Source organism: Panthera pardus, unplaced genomic scaffold, assembly GCF_024362965.1.
Source record: "Panthera pardus isolate Hobbes unplaced genomic scaffold, ASM2436296v1 HiC_scaffold_21, whole genome shotgun sequence".
Lineage (NCBI taxonomy): Eukaryota > Metazoa > Chordata > Mammalia > Carnivora > Felidae > Panthera > Panthera pardus.
The window spans coordinates 56,131,365-56,154,291 of NW_026526777.1; the positions used below are offsets into that span (position 1 = coordinate 56,131,365).

At 44.9% G+C, this 22,927-nt stretch overlaps 1 long non-coding RNA gene across 1 annotated transcript; it reads right to left on the reverse strand.

The window, feature by feature from the left end:
- Positions 1–4,675: 4,675 nt before the first annotated feature.
- On the reverse strand, positions 4,676–11,403 carry LOC109250544 (uncharacterized). Its single transcript, XR_002073077.2, has 2 exons — positions 10,599–11,403; positions 4,676–5,146 (listed from the first exon to the last, which is right to left on the reverse strand). It is a non-coding gene; the product is annotated as an uncharacterized LOC109250544 (long non-coding RNA).
- Between the last annotated feature and the right edge of the window lie 11,524 nt (positions 11,404–22,927).

Consider the following 22,927-nt stretch of genomic DNA (forward strand, 5'->3'; position numbering starts at 1 on the left):
CAAAAAAAGAGGATTGGCTTCTTTTTTTTTTTAACTACCCATCCATTATCCCCCGGCTGCCTGGGAGCTGCCTAGACCTCAAAGGAGAAGAGCTGTCTTATCAACCCTGGAGGAGTCCCAGAGCACAAGCCCGCCAGGCTGAGTTGTTCAAACGTTAAAGACAGCAGTGAGGGAGTTCGGGAAAACTTTCTTATTAATGCCTGCTTGGCTCTCCAGACCGTTGTTCAAAACCTATTTTGTGTCCTAGAAGCTGACTCTTTCCTATCTTCCTTCATTGAATTCTTTGTGCAACAAATCATAATCTTTCCCTAGGTTGAGGGATGGATGAATGCGTTTGGAGCCCTAAAATGAAGATCTTACACTCTAAGAGGTCAAATAAGGAGTGTATATTTCCAAAGTATTATGTCATTGCAATCAATCTCTTAATTTATTCAATAGGTTTTTTGCCTTTTTCATGAAGACAGCTGCATAAGGGGAAGCTTCTGAGGGAAATAATCTTAGGATGGGTTGGTATTCATGCAGAAGAACATTGAGAGGCAGCTGTCGGTACATCAGGAGAGGCATGCTGGGTGTCCAGGATTCAAAGCATGGCCACGAGGCAGAGGAAAGAGGAGGAAAGTTGTAGAAATGCATTTCATGTATGCGTCCAGGATTAACATAGCCCAATATTACAATGGGAGTAAAAGACCTGATGTCTGCAATCCAGGAAGAAGGTCTGGAGAGAAGATTGGAGTAACAAGCTAGAGCGATGACTTTGCATTATCTAAGCCCTGGGACCTCAAGAGTCAGTACTTTGGGGAAAATGGTGCCAGGGGGTGTAGAACCTTGTTTAGAAACAGAGCAAATTTATTTGATTATCTATGTGCAGTTCCCTTGACTTTGGGACCAGACTCCAAATTCAGGAGGTGTTGATGGTGAAGGATCCGATAGAATGCCCCAGGGAGAAAAAAGGGAACGGCTCAGGGAAAGCATCCAAATATTTAGTAACTGAATAGATACTTTATATTAACAAATGGATGATTGCTTATGGTCAGAAATGTATACCTACAACTTAAATGCCATCTTGCTACCTACAAAGCCATGGAACATCCATAGGTAATTTACTCTTGACTTTGAAGTGTATTGTATAATTTTAGAATTATATTTTTTTTTCATAATTATGCCATCCCACGGCTGACATCGGCATTTCTTGAGCATGTGCTGACTAGTAAAGGGATGGAAGAAGAAGTTAGGAAAACAAGCCAACCTCACATTAAAACGTTCCTCGGAGAGTGCATTGATTGACTACACATAGGATTCACGAAACAATCCCAGGCACTTGTGTATATGGAATAAAGATTGCGATGATTCCTATCCTCAAAGAGATTAAGGTCTAATGGGAGGGAAATAAAATACATAAAATTAACATAAATACAGGCAGATGTGCACGGCAATTTTAAGAGTGAGGTGGTCATGTGGAATCAAGAATTAGGCTGATTCTCTGTCCCAAAAAATAAAATAAACGTTGAAAAAAAAAAAAAAAAAAAAAAGAATTAGGCTGATTAGTTGGGGGATGATTAGGTAAACCTCAAAAATATACGTAAAGAAAATAGGCATGCAGTATTCAAGGTGGTTATCAAGGTACATGGTATTCCTTAACTCTGTACCTGTAGCATGGAATCCCCAGCATCTAAGAGACTTTATTTCTAGGACTTGTTTACTACCCAATACCCAAAATACCTGCAGGGTTTAAGGATCTGTTACCAACCCTCCAAATTACTATTCCTCTAACAACAACACCGAAACTAAATATGAGAGCTTGCTATAGGGTGATCGCAGATATATGTATGAAGATACGTATCAGCAACTCAACCTTGTCAGGCACCCACAGTGGGGGCGTGGATAGTGTAGAATATTCTCTTGGCAGGTTGTCTGCGATCGCAGCCCCCAAAACACTTCTTTGGCCCTGCTTCTCTTCACCAACACACTGTGCATCCCAGTGAGTATGTATCTGTGCCCTGGGGCAGCTGAAGAAGAGAATATATTATGATCTATTTTGCAGCTGGGTGTAAACAGGTTTTTAACGAGCTGTTCTTCTCCAGGCCAGAGGAATCAGGAAGAGGATCTATTTTCTGTTTATGAGCAACGCTTAAGACATAATTTCAAAGCAAGGAAGGAATTAAAAGCAGAAGCAAATGAGAAATCACACTCCTTTCCCAAAGGGGGATCCAGAAAAGACATCCCATTAGGAAAGAAAAGAACCAGAAATTTTTGAAAAAAAAACATCAGTATAGCAGAGTCTAGAAAGAGCTTCGAAAGGCTCTGGAATCCTACAGGCTGTGCAGTCATTTGCCAAAAACCACCCAGCAGTTCTCTGGGAAAAAAAAAAAAAAAAGCCCATAGGGACTGAAAACATTGACTAATAATTCTTGAATCCATTTCCACAATATTATTCATCTCTGCCAAGGTCAAGTTTGGTCACTGCATGGCTGGAGGTCTGGGCATGCTGTTCCCAGTTTTATTTTTACAGTAGTTATGGAGCCCTTTATATTTCCAAGGGCCCTCCTGTCACTTATTACCCACCCGTCCAGACCACCCACCCACGCTCCCACACACAATATGTCCAGACACACCCACAAATACCCAGATTCTTTAAACCTTATGGTGATTCAGTCTACAGGAATATTGTTTGCCCCAAATGACTTTGTTCTACATACTTGGAGTTTCCCAAAATACATCCGTTTCCCTCTCTGGAGACCAATCTGTAGATCTTTCCACTCCACAAACATTTACAGAGCACCTACTGTGTGTAGGGCACAGATGGATGTAGGAGCTAGAAAAGGCTCGCCAGGGGGCCAGGAAGTGACTGTGACTTCCATCCTGTGAGGAGGTGGCCTCGGTTCCCATAACCAACCGGGTGTGGGGGTGGCGGTGGGAGGCCCTATCTGAATGGAAACCATTTCTCTCACCCACCCTTCCTTCTCCCTCCTTCCTTTTCCTTCCCCTTTAATTCATTTCTGCGTCTTTTGTGTCCTTCTCACTCTGTCCTCTCCTTCCTTCCCCTTTCTCTTTCTTCCTTAGAAAATGGGAGGCTTCTAAAACTACTTCAGAGGTTCTGTCAGCCTCGGGAGACGTCACCATGCTTTTCCTGCCTCCTTCACAAACTACCCGTGGAATAGGCCCTGTGGCCATACAAACTCTAAATACATAAAAGGAGGGGGAAATACTTGTCCTAACTCAGAAGAAACTGACTTTGAGGAAACTACTTTCCTCCACATCCTAACACGGGTGCCTGCCTGTCAGAAAGGCCAGAAGGAAGGCCTGTGCTCAGGGCTGACAGCAGCCTGAACCTGCAGCCTTCCCAAGCCCCACCCCCACCCCCCAGGCCCTGAGCCCTTAGGATAATTTATGAGGTGTCAGGATATTCCTGCCACAAGGTCAGAACAGAATGGTTTTTACACTTCAGCTGCCATGAAAGAGAAACAATTTAATTCTGTTTTACTCTGGCACTGTCTGTTTTCACAATGAACAGGGGATTTAGAGCTCCTCGAGATTATTTGTCTAAGCAGAGACCAAGCCTCTTGCTGACTCTCGAGAGGTCTGATTCGACTCTGGCTGCCTTCTCCTTCCTTCCCAGCGAGGGAAAGAGGCACTCGCCCTTCCTGCTGTACCAGAATGAGGTGGGAATCCATCTCACCCAGGCAAGTGAATAGACCAGATACCTTGAGCCAGCCCATCCTCTCAGGGTTAGTGGGAAAGAGTGGTTCGGGCATGGAAGAGGTAGGAGAGGGCCCTCTCCTAAATTCAGCCGGCCCCAGAGTCTCTGCCAAGTCGTGGTCTTGAGTCTGGAGTGGTGTTTCCCTTGGCCCGGAAGCACAGCCTCCTGGCTCCTCCTGTAGCTACAGACACAAAGACATTCCGCTGAGCGGCCTGGAGGCCTGCCTGCCAGCAAAACCCAATGTCTCCTCGGAGAGATCTCCCAGTACGGTCTCCATACTCCCGCGCGGCCAGAGCAGCCAAGAAGACAAATGCAGGGCAAGCCAGCTTCTCAAGACCCCACCCACCCCCTTCTCCAAGCCGCACCAGGAAGGTCATCTGAGAATCAGAGCAGGACAGATGATCCCATTACGGGACAGTCGCCCCGGGTGTTTACGTGGTGGAGAGGGGGCTCCTGGATTCTGGGGCCTAGAAGCATCAGGCCCTCTGGGACCAGTCCATGAGATCTGCTAGGTTAAACTCACCGCTTAGGGTTTGGCCACGTGGCAGGCTCTAGAAAGACAGGAACCGTAATAGGGTGGCCTAGAATTCATCGACCTTTTAAAGCAATTGATGGGAATGAGATAAATCTCTACATGCTGATCGGTAATAATCTTTGAAAAACATGAAGCGAGACAAGCAGAGGTACAATACAGTGAGATAGGTATGCCAACGTGCGTATACAAAGAGTCCATTTTCTATTAATATACACTTACAGGAAACCCGAAGAAGCTTCTGGGGGGTTTTGTCTTTAGAAAAGAGATCTAGAAGCCTCAGAGTCAAAATTCAGGTGGAGATTCTCTTCTCGCTTACATATTCTTTTGGATTTCACAAAAACTTTTTAACCAGGAACTCATATTACCTTTACAGAACAAGTTTTTATTTAAAAAAAAAAAAAAAAAAAAAAAGAGTAAAACCCCAGAGAACGGCAAGCAAAGGATTGAAATTTACAATGCCACTTTATGTCGGGCCGGCCAATTCTCCAAAAAAACCACTCCCCTCAATTAAAGTAGTGAATTCTTGGTGGGAAGGGTAAAGGAGCTATTTGGTAAATGACCTCTCCAAGTTCCCTGAATAGTAGTACTTAAATGTGCACGGCGGAGTTCTTCACTTTCTTGTGGGCGAGGAGATTAATCCCCCAAAACAGGGCTCACTCCATGCATGTAATCTCCTGCAATTTAGCATCCAGGAAGCCTCAGGTTCAAGCAACGTGCCGAGTCAAACTGGCTTGCCCTTGTCACAGTTTCTAATGTCCCTTCTCTATACTACTTGCCACAGTAATAGTTATCCGTTGCATTTCCAGAATGTCATTCATCCAAGGCAGGAGTGTGTATGGCAAAGAGCCTTGGATCCTAGGTCTCGGGCGTAGCTTGGTAAATCTTCTCATCTCTCTGGGCTTCAGTTTTCTTATCTGCGAAGAGAAAGATTTGAGAGGCCCTTGGGTGGCTCACTTGATTAAGCGGCCGACTTCGGCTCAGGTCACGATCTTCTGGTTCGTGAGTTCAAGCCCCGCATCGGACTCGGTGCTGACATCTCAGAGCCTGGAGCTGCTCTGCATTCTGTGTCTCTCTCTCTCTCTCTCTCTCTCTGCCCCTCCCCCACTCACACTCTGTCTCCGTCTCTGTCTCTCTCTCTCTCTCAAAAATAAATAAGCATTAAAAAACATTTAAAGAGAAATATTTGCATGAGATGCAGTACCTTAAGATGCCCTCTTGGGCATCTTCAAGGTTCCTCACTCCTTGAAAATACAGTTGTCAAGCTGCTGGAAGCTGGTGGCTGGGACACACGGCAAGCCTGTCACGGGGGTCCACGCCTCCATCTGACCTTCAGACGAATACATGCAGGAAAGTATCTTCTGACGTGCTTCTTTGCTAACTAGAGATCATGAAATTGCTGTCCCAAAGATTCTGTCCACTGGGGCACCTGAGTGGCTCAGTTGGTTAAGCGTTGGACTCTTGGTTTTGGCTTGGGTCACGATCTCACGGTTTGGGAGTTCGAGCCCCGCATCGGGCTCCGTGCTGACAGCGTGGAGCCTGCCTGGGATTCTCCCTCTCCCTCTCTGTCTCTCTGCTCCTCCCCCACTTGTGCTCACTCTCTCTCTTTACCTCGCTCTCTCAAAAATAAATAAGTAAAACTAAAAAAAAAAAAAAAGATGGTGTCCACCACCAGACCAGGAAAACAAGGTTCTGGAAGTCCATTCCGCCCTTCCACGTGACAGAAGAAACTACTACATTGTGAAGTAAGGCCTCAAGACTTTGGATGGCTGGCCCACTGCCGGCCACGTCAATCATCTGATAATCGCAAGTGGCCACTGAGGCCTCCATCCCTGGGTAGGCAAGACTTGCTCCCTAGATGAAGGCCCCTCTTCCCAATCTCCATCCACTGCGGCTGGTCTGGGATATTGGAAAGTACTTTCTCCATGTCAGGACGAGGAACTCTGGTACAGCAGCCTGGTACCGCTGTCACGGTCCCCAGGAGGCAGAGAGGTCGAGGGACGGTGAGAAAGGAGTAAAAGAACCCTTCGGACGGCAGCCCCCAGCGGTCCCCTCTGCTCTAACCTCAGATGGGAAACTTAAAAGAACTCGGTTAAGGCAACACCTGGGTGGTTCAGTCGGTCAGGCGTCGGACTTCAGCTCAGGTCTCGATCTTGCGGTTCATGAGTTCGAGCCCCGCGTGGGGCTCTGAGCTGACAGCTCAGAGCCTGGAACCCGCTTTGGATTCTCTGTCTCCCTCTCTGTCTGCCCCTCCCCGGCTCACGATCTATCTTTCCCTCTCTCTCAAAAATAAATAAACATTAAAAAGAAATTTTAATTCAAAAATTTTAAAAAAATAAAGAGCTCAGTTACCAGCCAACCTAAAACGCATCTAATTCATTCTCTACAAATTTCTCCTCCCCCCACGTTGTTCCCTTTCCAAATAGAACTATTCCTCATTTCTTTCCCCAAATATTCCAATTTATCCTTGCCCTGTGCGACCTATTCTCCTCACCCCTATAACACAGTCTTGATTGGTCTTTCCCATTAGTTGTGCTCTTGAATTTATAACCTTGCCACAACTTCTGTACTCTAATATCGTGGTGAGAAACACAGATTCTAAAGGGATAACAGAGGCTAAGGGTTAAGAACATGAACTCTGGAGCTAGAATGCCTGGTTTAAATTCTAGCCTTGGCCTTGACAAGATGGCAGCAGCCAGATGGACCAGCAGTGGCTTTGAACCTGCTCTTCATGGAGGACTGGGCCCTGCCCCTCACAAAAGGGCTGCTGGTTCTTTAGAAAAATCTGACAATGAACAGTTTGTGACAAGACATCCAAAAATGTTTGAGCTAGACTGGTGAATGCTCTAGCTGGTAATAATGTAATGAAATTATGGATTCCAGGGGAGGAAAAAGGCAAACTTATGGCTGCCAGCTTTAAGATATTTGGCTGCGGTTCTGAAAGTGACCCAAGTTCATTAGCCATTGAATAAGTTACAGGAAAATAGTTGAAGAATCTATACCAATCAAAAGCACAGACATTCCCAAGGAACTGCACCTTCCTCCCAAGGAGGCTGCATTGTGCCACACTAACCAGAGATCACAGTGGCCTTGGTAAACTATAAACTGGAAAAGAATGTCAAGAGATGAGAGACAGAGGGGCACCTGGGTGGTTCAGTCTGTTAAGCTTCTGACTCTTGGTTTCAGCTCAGGTCATGATCTCATGGTTTGTGGGTTCGAGCCCCATATCAGGCTCTGTGCTGACAGCTCGGAGACTGCTTGGGATTCTCTCTCTCTCTCTCTCTCTCTCTCTCTGCCCACCCCCACCCAGGCTCACGCACGTGCACATGCACTCTCCCTCTCTCTCTCAAAATAAATAAATAAACTTAAAAAAACACTGAAAAAAAAGAAGAAGAAGAAGAAATGAGAGTTAGAGAAGAAATGAGCCAATGGGCAAACGTCCATTGGATCTAGCTCTCCATGCAGCTGCCTTAAATGTCAAAAAGCCTGTGATACTGCAGTTAAGGAGCCATGGGACACATACAACATTCTGCCACTTATAAATCATTGCTCTAATGCAGGTGACAGCTAAAGGACTTAACATAGGTACAGTGCTAAGAAAGATGCCTGACCATAGGAACTATATATCAAAAAATTTTTTTTAATGTTTATTTATTTCTGAGAGAGAGAGAGAGAGCGAGCGAGCGAGCATGGGTGGGGGAGGGGCAGAGAGAGAGGGAGACACAGAATCGGAAGCAGGCTCCAGGCTCCAAGCTGTCGGCACAGGGCCCAACGCGGGGCTCGAACCCACGAGCCACAAGATCGTGACCTGAGCCAAAGTCTGATGCTTAACCGACCGAGCCACCCAGGTGCCCCTATATTATTGTTATCATCATTCTTATTATTAGCTCTCTAGGATATTAGAGTGTCCTTGCGGACCTTGACACACTGGGCCAGGCTCACCCAAAAAAGTAAGAATGCTATTTCTGAATCTTTCAGGCCTTTCCAGAGCCCCCGACCACTTCATCCCTTCGTCATGACTAGAGTTCGCCCTGTTTCTTCATGCGCCACATGGAAAGCCTCATCCATCTTAAGCGACACGTGTTTACTTACTTACATACCTACCCCTCCCTTGTCCATTCCCTCTCAAAAACACAAAGCTTGTCTTGCTCTTTATTTTTGAACCATTCTCCTCCACTTTCCTGCTCAAAGTTCTAGTATTTAGATTAGAATGCTAACAGAATATCGAAAAGTTTGAAAGGAGCAGTCAAACTAATGATAATATTTCATGGGATTCTGGTTTCCTCACCATCTTTTTTGCCTGAAAGCAAAATATCCCAGATGTGTCTGCCTTCAGTTGAGGGAAACCGAGGAAGGCATTTTCCCCTGTGAAATGAATAAACTGGTGTAGCAGACGCTGTTCATCATCTACCCAACAGCCATCTGCCCCTCTTACTTACTAATAAACCTCCAAATGTATTTCGGTAGCAAGCCCAGGCTTCCTACTTTTGGGGAAGTTTAGCCCCTTCTCCGGCCCCACCTGCCATTACATTCCCTTAGCCAGCAGTCAGAGGTTGGCATATGACCCAGATCTGGCTAATAAAACAGAAGAGAGAGTCTGCTGGGGGAGCCGGCTGGGACAAGCTTGTAACTATGTTATTGCTTTAAAAAAAGAAAAAACCATCCCACACAGAAAAAGTTGTTTTCCTCCATCCCTAAATGTAACGAGGTGAAAATATGGTGCTGCAGCAGCTATTTCAGCATAATGAGGTACAAGTGTAAGGACAAAAGCCAATATGCTGACGATGGTAGAGTAAAAAAAGAGAATGAAATGAACCACTGTGATCTCCAGACTTCTTTTTAACTTTTTTAATTATTTTAATGTTTACTTATTTTTGAGAGAGAGAGAGAGAGAATGAGAGAGAGCACAAGTGCAGGAGGGGCAGAGAGCGGGAGACATAGAATCCAAGCAGGCTCCAGGCTCTGAGCTGTCAGCTCAGAGCCCAACGCAGGGCTCCAAACCACGAACTGTGAGATCCTGACCTGAGTCGCAGCTGGACGCCTAACCGACTGAGCCACCTAGGCGCCCCTCCAGACTTCTTTTAGTAAAATGTAAAGCAACTGTAATTTGGTCCTCTGTTACTTGATAGCTGATCCTAACTAATACCAATATGCATTTCACGAGGAATGTTGAGTCCTTTGCAACGGCACATTCGTTCCTCCTTGACGATCTTCAGGGAGATCTAATAAATAAGTATTTATTCTCACAAAGATCTTTCTATATTTCAAATTATTGTCTTGCCTCTATTATTTTTCTTTATAGATTTTTCCATTAAAAATGATTGCTTATAACATGATGTTATAGTTATCTCACCCCAATTAATTCCAAATTTTCACAAGTACAAAATCATTTCCTTCTCTCAGGCTCCGCATTTAAATAATTATAATTTTATTTGACTCTTTCTGCCCCTTATATTTATTATTGTCTTCCTAGAGAGGCTTTTATTAAAAGCATGGATTTGGAATCAGAGACCCAGCCATGTGAATGGATAAATTACTTATTTTTTCTGATACTAAACATCCTAAAAATATTGAGGGGGCACATGGGTGGCTCAGTTGGTTGAGTGTCCAACTTTTGATTTGGGCTCAGGTCATGATCTCACAGTCATGGGATCTAGCCCCTTGTCAGGCTCTGAACTGAACATGAAGCCTGCTCTCTCTCTCTCTCTCTCCCTCTCTCTTTCTCTATGCCAATGCCCCTCTCCCCTGCTTGTGCTCTGTTTCAAAAAAACTTTTTTAACAAATATCTAGGGCTGAAACCAAGGTGAAACAAGATGGCATAAGAAAAACACTTCCCTAAGTCTTGGCACAGACTGAAAAGTCAAAACAAAATGTGGAGAAAAAAAGAAAAGGAGGGATCAGGGATGGGGAAGAAGAAAGTGAAGGGGGAAACATAAAAGAAAATGAAGAGGAAAAGGAAGATATCAAGAGAAGAAGAAAAAGAAGGGAAGAGGAAGGAAGAGGAACCGAAGAAAGGGAAAAAAGAGGAAGAGAGGAAAGAGGCAAGAAAAAGAAAAAGGGAAAAAGGAAGTTGAAGTCAGAAAGAAAGGAAAAGAGGAGAATAGGAGGAAAAGACAAGGAAGAAGGACAAGAAGATGAGAGGTAGGGTGCTGATGATGGCGATGGTTTGAGCCCAGAGAAGAACTCTGAGAAACAGGTTAAGGCTAAGGTTAAATGTTAGAACCCAGACAAAGCCCTGACCATCTACACCTTCCTACAGTGCAACTTTTCCCCCTAGAGCTTTGGTATTTATGTGTGACTGACTCTCATGCAGTTCGAATCTAGTTACTCCAAACATCACTACAAAGAAAATTACAAAGGATTACAAACCTTGGGCAATAGTCCTCGTATTTCAAAGAAGAGGTTGATTCATCAAGATTCCAGTGCAATCAAAGAACTTGGAGAAGTCCCTGGAGTCTGTTTCCAGCAAATGCGAGGTACGGCTCAATTAAACCAGCAAAAAATTAAATGAGCGATTCATTGGGCTTCTTCTGTAATGACCAGGTGTCCTCCTTCTTCGGTGATGACAGGACAAGAGAAAAGAGGCTTTTTTTTTTTCTGATGGGGGGGGGGGGGGTCTTCCTGACGGTGAGGGCTGGTAAAAGCCCCATTGGTTACAAGTTATTTCTTACAGAGAGTCCACAAACACTGGACTGATTTCATGCCACTGGGGTCAAGTGGAACACAGAATGAGGATAGGTAAAAGACTAGAAAAAATCTCTAAGGACCTTCTAGACCCACACTTCTGTAGATCGGCCCGTGCTTCTCTGTTTTCCATAATGGAGAATTGGGGGAGGGGTCTCCCCATCACTTCCTTAGGTTTGTCTGTATCAGCTCTCTCCTTGCCTTCCAGTCTCCCTCAAGGGCTGCCATGGGCCCCGTGTCTACAGCCCTGTCCTCCCTGCGATGAGAAGCACGTGCACCCTTCCCATTTTGTCTGTGCTTCCGGCTTTCAGTGGTCTGCTTTCTGAGCCCGAGCCTCTGTGACTTTCCCTAGTGCTGCATTCCCACGAGATCCCTCTCCGTTTCAGGTTGTGTTATCGTCAGCAACGATTTCTCCCACCATCCACGGCTAGAAGCCCCGGCTCTCTTCTCCCCGCTACAAGGTTCGAGCTTGGTCCAGTGCTGTCCCTCAAGGCCGTCAGCCTAACCCCCACCCTCTGGCCCTGACGCCTTCCCTCCCACGCTGAAGTTTTCACTCGAGAACTTGTTACCTCCGACCACAGTTCCAGTAGGGTGACGTCACCCGAGAAAGGCAAAGGAAGGAAACTCTGGCATTGGCCTGAATTAATAACGGAGAAAGGGGAGAAGCCTAATCTTTCCAGTGCAGAAGATGTGTGCATTGTGTGTTGAGAGTAGCCCTCAGGGAGGCCGAGATTTCAAGCTCGGCATTGACGTGGCGCATTTTTCAATTAGACAATATACTGCATGGCATGTCCCTTCCTCCCCCAGCCCCTTGTCTTTTATTACCACATGACTTCATCTCCCCGTGTGACTGACAGAGCCCATTGGGCTCAACACTGATAAAAAACATCTGGGGGAGAAAAATTGCAATTTAGAAAACAATTAAGGACATCAATTTCAATTCATTTAGTTGCCCGGAGAAAGAAAAGTGCTTTCAAAGGCGTAACTTGATCTCCAGGGGTCATGGATTAAAGGGCACGCAGACCCGTTGTTCTCCAGTTGTCGTGCGGAGGAGGGCATCTTAGTTCGGAGGTCCAAACGCAGACATCAGCTCCTATGTTGCAATTTTTAACAAAGGGTAAACCACAGAGAGCTTCCCTAATTTTCTCATTTCTTCTCCTTTTTAAGACATTCTTTCCCTTTTCTTCCTAAATTCCCTTCGAGGAAGGATGCGTTCTCTCTCTCAAATGCTCACCATATGCTCATTTGTTATGGGAGTTCTGTAAGTGAACCTAGGTTTACTGTTAAAGGCCCCATCCGTGGGCCTGATTGGGTGTGTGTGTGTCCGCGTGGCTGTGCGTCTGTGTGTTACCGACTTTTCCTTCCATTTTTCCCCACTAGCTCTGTGAGCACCCGCGGCTCCGTTGCTTTAAAGGGCTCGGAACCTTTATGAATCCAGGTGATAACTTTGCATTCGCAAAACCTTAAATAAAGAACTTTATTATGTTTTCCAGCTTCATCGAGGAACAATTGACGTACGTCACTGCAAAGCTTAAAGAGCAAGGCATGATGGTTCGGTTTATGGATACTGTGAAATGATTACCACAGGAGGCCCAGGTGACATCTGTCTTCTCATATAGACACAATAAAAAGAAAAGAAAGAAGAAAAGAAGGAAAAAAATTCTCCTTGTGGTGAAAACTCTTAGGATCCCGTCTAAACTTTCCTACATATTGCAGAGCAGTGTTATACACAATATATATACACACGTGTGTGTATGTATATATATACATAGGTGTATATATATATATATATATACGTGTGTATATATATATATACATGGGTGTATATATATGTGTGTATATATATATATATATATACACACAGTACAACTCCTTTACTTTACCCATTTATTCATCGATGGACACAGATTATTTCCCTGTCTTGGCTATTGTGAATAATGCGATGGACAAGGGGTTTCCAAGTCAGTGTTTTTATTTCCTTTGGATATATTCCCAGAAGTGGAGTGGCTGGGTCGTAGAGTAGTTCTGTTTTTAATTATTTTTTGAGGATTCTCCACACTGTCTTCCATAGGGGCTGCACCAATTTGCAGTCTCAACAGCAGTGCAGGAACCAATTTACATTCCCACCAACAGTGCACAGGGGTTCCCTTTTCTCCACGTCCATGCCGGCGTTTGTTATCTTTGCTTTTTTGAGGACTGGTAACGAACGGGCATGAGGTGATGTCTCACGGTGGTTTCAATTTGCATTTCCCTAACGCCCAGTGATGTTGAGCAGCTATTCCTGTACCTGTTGGCCTTTCCTATATCTTCTTTGGAGAAACGCCTACTCCTCTCCTTTGCCTATTTTGTAACGGGTGGGTTTTTGTGCTATACACGTTACTTAGGTAAAATTGGAACCGCTGCTCTCGTGTCTTGAGCACCTGCTGTAGGATAGCCACTATCATCCCACCCGAAACCTAACATCTACTCTACTTGCCTCAGAAGGTGAAGGAGGGACAGTGAAGTAGCCCCCAAACTGAGAAGGCATCTTGAGAGTGGGAAACGAAGCAGGTGACTCCATACGGTTTACAGAGTTGTAGCCGGGGTAGCTTACTGGTGGTGGGGCAGGGGTCCATGGCAGCTGCACAGTTACTGTCCCCAAGTCCGGACATCAGTCCGCAGATTTTATAGAGCAAAGGGACACGCAGAGGGGCGCCGTGGTGAGATCAAAAGGCTCGCATGTGCCTAGTTGACAGCTAGGTCTTGTACTACCTGTACGACAGAAAGGGGAAAGACTAAGTTATCTCTAAAAGATTCGTGGGAGGCCAAAGCGAGCTTTGGGAGGCCCCCCAAGCTTTGGCAGGCATTTGTAAGGCATATATGTTAATCTCCAAGGGGCCCAGAACACGTAGCTCCCAAAGAGGCCATTGATCTGACATGGAAACGATGGAGGGCCAAAGATGGAGTCAGTGTTATCAGCACTCCTGCAACTTGTCACATCAATCCCATTAACCAGGTATTATCATTCCTACATTTTACTTGATCCTCTTATTTTAAAGCATTAAGATTTGTGCCCACACAGGGGCGCGCCTGGGTGGCTCAGTCGGTTAAGCCTCCACCGTGGCTCAGGTCGTGATCTCACGGTCTGTGGGTTCAAGCCCCGCGTCGGGCGCTGTGCTGACAGCTGGGAGCCCGGAGCCTGCTTCCGATTCTGTGTCTCCCTCTCTGTCTGCCCTTCCCCCACTCATTCTCTCCCTCTCTCTTTCTCTCCGTCTCTCTCTGATATAAATAAACTTGAAAAAAAACTTAAAAAGATTTGCACCCACGTAAAAAAAAAGGAAAGACGTGAAGCCAGGTTTGTCAGCTCCTAGATCACATGCAGAGGAACAACAGACTAGGAAATAAACTCTGGAAGGTAGGATCTAGTAATAGCTCTGAATTGAAAGTCTCCAGCGATGTTTAATTAAGAGAACATATACAAAATAACTAGTTAGTACTTGGCCCAACGTAGTTCCTCAATAAATGATAGCTCTAATTATTACGTGAAACCATCTCCACTTATCCCCCTGCCCTTATCCTCAATTTCCCTCCAACTTCCTGGTACACACTGCTGAAGTTTTCTTACAGTCCCCACTTAAAATCACCTATGCAGTCTAAAGACCTAAGAGCAAGGTCCAGAAGCAGGCATTTGATGTTATCTGACTGCGAAGTAGTAACTGTCAGGAAATCCTACTCCCGGAAGCAGCCAATAGGTGGAAACAGTCCTACAGGAGACCTCGCTCACTTTTTATTAGTCTGCCTCGGCAATCAGCTTAAAACACAGCCACTGCCACAGCATGTGTTTCATTTTGCCCACTGCAGAGAATATAATTACAATAATATATCGTGAGGCCATATGGAAGCGTGAGGTTAGGGCCTACACAGTTTGTAATGAGCCAGAGTTGACTGACGGGATCACTCAACAAGTGGACCACGTTGGCACCGGGAGGGCTCGGGGCCGGGAAACATGAACGAAGAACGGATCTGGTGTCAGAGAATGGATGGTAAAGGAAAGAGAATAAGGACACGTGGGTTAGATGGCATGAAAAGGCAGAGGGGGCTGGCAGAGGAGCCACTGGGGGAGTTGTTCCTTGGTTGAGCCAGGGAGCCTACGGGCTACTGAAACTGAAGGATCTGGGCTCCTGGGTAGGGAATCCAGAGGTGATCTTTCAGCTTAGGAGAGTCAGAAGGTTGCAAGGAAGAATTCATTTGACTTAATGGTAGGGTAAAGGGATAGAAGGAAAAAAAAAAACACCCAATTCTAGCGGTAGAGTATTTGGGACCCTGGAAAATCTTCACAGTCGAGCGGCGGGGAGATCGCTGTGAACTGGAATGTTTAAGGCACACCTGCTAAGGAAGGTCTCTTGATAGGATGTGGGGAGATGAGGAGAAATCTGGATGACCAGCTGGTTAGAGGTGAACAACTGAACAATATCAGGAAGACAAGAGCGGGCAGGGTAACAGCAAGGAAAAGATTGAACTGAAAATGTGTCTAAAGACCATCCCCTACCCCCTCACCCTCCCCTACGCCCACCCCAAGTCTTGTGTTTGGTTTCTTGATGACAGTAGGAATAAGAGAGCTGTTCCTCCTGGAACCGATGGGCTTGCAGAGAAAGACAAAAGTTGCTCATGTTATGTTGGTTTGGGGTTCGTTTTTATTTTTTGTTTGTTTCCATTTGGTTTGGTTCTCCACCTCTCCAGGTCAGCTCAGGACAAAAAGTCAATTCAAATCCAAAGGTATCGCTGAACTTATCAGAACCATTTGTCTTCCTTGACTTTAAAACGCAGGCAGAAAATGTTGCAAAATAAGGTTTCCAGTCCTTCTGGCCCCTGCGGGTGCCAAGAATGCCCCATGACTGCCCTCTGAGAGGCAACAGCCCTTCAGATCATCAGGAAACCCTGGAGCTTGCTAATAAAAAGAAAGTGATTTTCCATACAAAGTAAACAGATCCCTCCTGCACATCTAAATGGACTTGGCTTCAGATGCGGGTGAAGGCTTGGGGTGGAGTTTTAATTTTCATATTACAGAAGCTCATTCTGAGCTTGAATTTTCCCGTAATTCTTCAAAGCACAACAGAACCCCCTGTCAGGATATATCCAGCAACTGCATTCTTGGAGCAGCTATAAATTAGCTTGCCTTCCCTTTTCCCTCTTGACCTTGAGGCTCCTTTCGGGGACCCAACAGAAGCCCTTTAGGAAGCAGGAAGTGAAGCTTAGAGGATCCGTTATCTAGAAGGATCTTTCCTGTAGAATGTAGTCTTCTTCAGTTTCCCCCCAAATGGAAGCCTGCTCTCCAGTATCGGCCTATCATAATCGATTCCAAACCCAAAGCATCATCTCTCTGGGCTGAATTGCTTTGTCATTGCACAGCTGAGCAGAAGATTTCTACACTAAAATTTTCCGTGTGAATTAGAAGACAAAAAGAAAGAGAGAACTCTTTTCCCTAACATCATCTTTTTATTTATGAAACACTTCTGAGCTTATTGGCACAAAGGCACAACCTAACGTAGCCTACAGGGTGGTCCATTTAAAACAGTCCCCTTTAAAGAGGATGGCTTTAAGTGTGGCCCATTGTAAGTGGGTCACCAGATGTAATTGTTATGTCAGTCCTTCCTGGCATTGTAAAAATAGGGAAGACTTTCAGGGGTTGGGAGTGTATGTGGAAAACACAGAGAGGCTGGGGGAGCTGTAGAACCGTGAGAATAAAGGAATCTACCAGGAGGCTTGATAACTGGGAAATAAAATACAAGTAAACAAACGGGAAATGGGTTCAATCTCGATGCTAATATCTTTGTGGTCACAGGTAAGGTTTCTGTTTTTTCTTTTGTTTTCTTTTGTTTTGGATGTTTTTAACCACCCTGATGGTTGTATTACTCATTCAGTATATATTTACCCAGCATCCACCATGTGATAGCACTCGACTGAAGGCTGGGAATATGATAACAAAAAGGTAAAGGCAATGCCTTCCAGAGCCTATATTCCAGAGAAGAGAGATAAATATATATATATATAATATATATAATATATAATATATAATATATATAATATATATTATATATATATAAATATTATTATATAATATTATTATTATTTATATATATAATATATATTATATATATATAATATATATATATGATGTGTTGCTGACGTAACATCAGATACTCATAACGTTTTGGAGAAAAACTCAGAAAGTGAGGAGGGAAGGGTAGAAAGAGGAGAATTGGGGAAGTCCCCTTTAATAAAGGACACAAAAGGGACAAAGTATTTTATTCAGTGTTCCCTCTACTCCTCCTCCCTCCACCCACCCGAACCTGACTCATTGTCTCTCCAGAGCTGGTCAGGTCTCACCTCACTTTCAAAGGCAGTGATGGCAGGCGGAGAGCGGGTCCCAGCCCCCTGAGAAGGCCTGGACCAGTGTTACTAAGGCTGAAAGAAAAGGCTGGACTGGCAGAGACCTACTGCCTCATCGCAAACTTTAGGCCTCGAATGATGGTTCTCTTTCCTTCCTACTGGTCTTTGACGTCTGCCTTCAGGACCTTTTTCTGGTATTGTCTACCAGTTGTTCATATATTCTCTCGGGCATAAAGGCCCAGTGTGGGATTTACGAGCTGACTCCAACTCCCAAAGTTTGGCCTGCCTCTTACTTCCAGCTTGGTGCTAATCCACTCAAACAGAAAGAGAGAAGCAGAGAAATGTCAGCGTTTCAGTTATTCATTTACTCAATGGACATTCGTTGAACACCTATTACAAGCTAGTCATTGTGCTGGAAATGAGGCTGTGAACCACACAGATCTGACTTCCATAGGCTGTGGGAGGATGTACAGAAAAGATGGAAGTTTCTTCCCCTACGAAATCCACCTTTATCTCCTGATTTTTATGGGGACCCCATTGAGAGAATCTTGTCACAGCCCTCATTTCTTAAATCACCGGTGAGTGAAACCCCAAAGAATCCAGGATGTATGAACCAGGAAAAATCTTCCTAGATCCTCAAATAGAGAGTAGACATCCCACCCCCATTATTCTCTTTCTTGTATATTTGCTTCATGGCTTTTATTACAATGAAGATTACAGTTTATTTGAGTACATGCTCATTTCACATCTGCCCTTGACCAAATTGAAAGTTATTTAAGTCTATTTCCCTCCCCATTGTGTCCCCAGTGCCCGGCACGGTGTTTGGCATGTATTAGGTGCCAAATAGATACTTGTCAGCTCGGCGAATGAGTAAAGAATTGGACAAATGAACCAAGCCCTTCTTATTCATTGGAAGAATTTGGAGTTAACACGAAAGATTAAAACTTATCTTTTATATATTTCTCTGCAAGAGGGATCATGGTTACCACATTCCAGATTAAAAGCAATCCATCATAATTTCTGTCGGAAATGAAAATTTAAATATGCCCCTTTGTACACCTAGTCTCCTGGCCTCACCATCCTTCCTCATCACCATGGGTTAAACCTGACTTGAGTATCACACACCAGACCCCAGACCAAGGACTGTGTGATGAGAGCTCATCTGTCCTTTGCCAAGATTCTAATGTTCCACTCTAGACAATCTGGGCTCCTGGCACCCAAAACTGCTTCTTCTGTGGCCAGGCCTTGAGGCCCCAGGATCTGCCCACATTCCAGAGAGGGTTAGGGTTTCTCATTAATCTCTGTCTGGACCCTGTCCTCAGATTAGCAGCCACTGAAATGCAATCCCTGTAATGAGAAATGAACAGCCTGACCCATGTTGTTTCTCTGAGACCCGTTGTCTCCAACTTCTCACCTCTCCCAGGCACAGCACGTTGACTGAAAGAAGCCATTACTGTGTTCTCACTGCCGAGCGATCGCCCATCACTCCAGAAAGTGTGCAAAGGAGTCCTTCCTTCACAGCTTGACATCTCTGCCCACATTTGGCACGAACCGAGGAAGCCTCCCAGGGTAGAGAAAGGGGATGCGCTTAGGTTCTAGAGAGCAGAGCTGACACTCTTTCCCAGAGCGAAAATAAAAGAGCAGGGTCTAGAAAGGATTGATTCTTTAACAATTTACCATTTTATAGCTTGTGCTCATTTATTGCCAGAATGTCATACGGTGGCGTTTGAGGGTAGAGGAGGAAAGGGTTATCCAAGGCAGAATATGGGAACATCAGAAAGAATCCAGACATCACACAGGCTTTGGGGTTGGTAAGGGCAGAGGTAACCTCTTCTAGATCATCTTTGATAGTTATTCTACACTATTGTATGGTACTGAAGAGCTCAGAGCTCAACTCTAGCTGTGTAACCTCAGGTAACTTACTTATATCCTTTATGCCTCATATGCCTTATACACTGTTCTGTTAAATGGGAATAAATATGGTACTGACTACCTAGGAACATTATGAGGGCCAAGTGAATTAATACATCTAAAGTGTTTATAGGAATGCTTAGGAAATAGCATCAAATACTTGCTATTATTATTTAACATCAAAAGTATGAATGAGATGTTGGATTGGAAACTTCCAAAGTCAGTTCCACCTCTAAGGATTCCAGTATACAAGGGCTCCTTCTTCAGACACACACGTATTTAAAAAAATGAAGGAATCTGTTGAGATGAATCTTAAGCCTGGAGAAGAGACTCAATCTAAATGGAGATAGTTTAACCACTATTATAATTTTTACTATAGCACTTCTCTTGAAGCGATGTGTAAAATTCTTTGCATATGGGTGCATACGTACAGAAAAAGGGCTCATAACTGTTATCAAATTTCAAACTTCAAAAATTTGGTTTACTGAAACACACTGTATAAATCAGAATAATCTGAAATGCAAGTTACTTGTGTGGGTAATTACCCTGTGTGTTTTCTATATGTAAACAAACAAAAAATAAAGGAATTACATTGGAAACATTTCTAAAACGTGCTGAAGTTGGTTAAATGGATTGTAAATCATGATAAAGCAATAAAAGCTTGCCCAGGGCCTCCTTGCTGTAGATTTGGAGCACTGATCTAATAATACACTGTAATAACAAAAAAGAGATGAAAAATCTCATGAAAACAAGCAGAGAGAGCCAAAGCCCAAGGACAAGTCTAGAGTTTGACCAGTGGAGGGTTAGCAGTTCTTTTTGGACAGTCATCTGATGTAGTGAATGTCTGCCTGCGGCCTCTTCTAGAAGGCGTGGGGCGGGGCCCCTCTGGATTATCCTTTTCTCTATAGATCCATTTCTCCAAACCAGGAATCAATGGCAGTAAGAGCATCTTGGGAGCAAGCTCCAAGGCCAGTCCTCTCCAGAGTGGCCACGCCTCTAAAAAATAATCTGAAGGGGGGCACCTGGGTGGCGCAGTCGGTTAAGCGTCCGACTTCAGCCAGGTCACGATCTCGCGGTCTGTGAGTTCGAGCCCCGCATCAGGCTCTGGGCTGATGGCTCAGAGCCTGGAGCCTGTTTCCGATTCTGTGTCTCCCTCTCTCTCTGCCCCTCCCCCGTTCATGCTCTGTCTCTCTCTGTCCCAAAAATAAATAAAAAACGTTGAAAAAAAAAATTAAAAAAAAAATAATAATCTGAAGGGGAGGGGGAGGAGGGGGGCAGGCACCTGGTGGGCTCAGTGGGTTAAGCGTCCAACTTCGGGTCATGATCTCATGGTTTGTGGGTTCAAGCCCCGTGTCAGGCGCTGTGCTGACAGCTCGGAGCCCGGAGCCTGCTTCGGATTCTGTGTCTCCCTCTCTCTCTGCCCCTCCCCCACTCCTGCTCTGTCTCCCTCAAAAATAAATATTGAAACAACTTTTTCAAAAATAATCTGAAGAATCTTCTGACATCATATGTGAGTGGGACAAGGATTTTCTGGAGGCTGGGAAGAAAAAGTCGTTACTCTTACCCAGGCATAGGTGGGAAAATTATTAAATCAAGTTTAGGAAACTCTACTCGCTAACTTACTTACAAGTTTTCCTCATGTAGAACACAATATCTAGATCTATCTACTTTAGAGGAATAATGACATAAATGTATACTTATTATAAACATAATACTTTTATGTTCCCAGACATCATCCCTACAGATTATATCAAGAGCACAGACTTAGCTATCAGGCAGGCCTGGGTTGCCAATTGTGTTTGGTCCTTTAACCAGCCACTGATCTTGGGCTATTCTCTTAAACTCTTAAAACCAGGGGCGCCTGGGTGGCTCAGTCGATTAAGTGTCCAACTTGGGTTCTGGTCACGATATCATAGCTTTGTCGGGCTCTGTGCTGATAGCTCAGAGCCTGGAACCTGCTTCAGATCCTGTGTCTCCCTCTCTCTCTGCCCCTCCCCACTCACACACAAACTCTCTCTCTCTCAAAAAAAAACTAAACTCCGTTTCCAAACTTAAAAATAGGAAATCTACATAAAAACATGTAAAACATGTATCTCACCGGGCTATTGAAAAAGTTAAATCGCATCATTGATGTAAAGAACTTAGCATTCGCTGAGTGCTTACTACTATTAATACCCTACATTTGAAAGGAAATTCCCAAAGTGGGAGTGAGGAGGAAACAGAAAAAAGTACTCCTCCTTCTAACTCTGGAGCCAGGGAAAGGGTCAAAGGGCTAATTATTCCAGAGACACCCTAACATTTCACGTCAAGAAATGGTGGCTTGACTGAGAACCACACCCAGAAAGGACTAATGAATGAATGGGACTCAAAATGCCTCTGGCTATTTCATCGTTTGGCGGCCCTGGCTCTCATAATTTAAATTTCAGTTTAACAAGAAGTATTGTCGCAGAACATCCGGCAGACACAGAGGGCCTGTCTGTCGCATTCCTTTTTCCTTCTTGACAAATATTCCTAGAGCAGGTGAGATCCAGACATTCTTCCTTGACATCCTTTTGTTCTTACAATAACCCAGATCCTTTCTGTAAGCATGTTTAATCCAGGGGTACGGGAAAATTGTAGCCTACTTATTCTTGCTAAGGTCCCAAGGGCAGGTGTTGGCTGCCTTTCCAAAACACTTTTTTTTTAATGTTTTTAAATGTTTATTTATTTTTGAGAGACAGAGACAGAGTGCAAGCGGGGGAGGGGCAGAGAGCGAGGGAGACACAGAATCCGAAGCAGCCTCCAGGCTCCGAACTGTCAGCCCAGAGCCCGACGCGGGGCTCGAACAGTGAGATCATGACCTGAGCCGAAGTCGGACGCTTAACAAACTGAGCCACCCAGGCGCCCCCCCAAGACACTATTTTAAAGAGTTCCTACCAAGAGACTGCTTAATTGCATTTTATTGCATGGCATAAACATGCTACGTGATTGGAAATTTCCTGAATATTTCCTGATCTCAGTCACCGAAAACACTCAGACGCCGAAGACAATTTTGGAGTATCTTCCCAGCTCACTTCCTTGAACCGCGTCGGATGCAGCCCACAGCGGGGCGGGGTGGGGGCGGGATCTGATACACACAGCCACCCAGCACAGGGGAGTGGACAAGAAATGAGGCTCTGACTTAGGCCAGGCCAGCTGGTGACCCTTTCCTGCGAAATGAGAACGGAGAACAAGATCAAGGGCTACTGGGAAAGAGTCAGTCACTCTGTGAGGCACTCTCTGGGGCTGAATCCAGAACAGGCAAACCAGGAAGCCCTGCTCATCTTTGTTTTCTGTTAAGGAGATGAGGGAACAAAGAAAGTCACCCTCAGGCAAAGAGAAAAGGGAAGCAGGTGCTCCGGGAGAAGCCAAGACTTGAGATGAAGAGGGTCTATTTCCTGGGTTCCCATGGCTTCCTTGACCCTGGTCCCACCCTGAGGCCCAGCTGCACTCTCGCCCTTGAGTTTTATAAGGCACTCTTGCCTCCATGTACTAAATGTTGCCCCTTTGGCCCAGCTAGACCAGTAATCCGGCGTATTTCCCTACCTTCTGTTTCCCTCGGCGCCCTGGCCCTGCACATTGTACACAAGAAGGCGTATTTCCTATTTAGGGCCTCCATATGATTAGGCCGCTTTACCTGAGTTTGTATTTCTACTTTGCCTGCGTCTAACAGAGGCCCTGTCATCGATAGGGGAAATGCTCGTTACGCTGTTCCT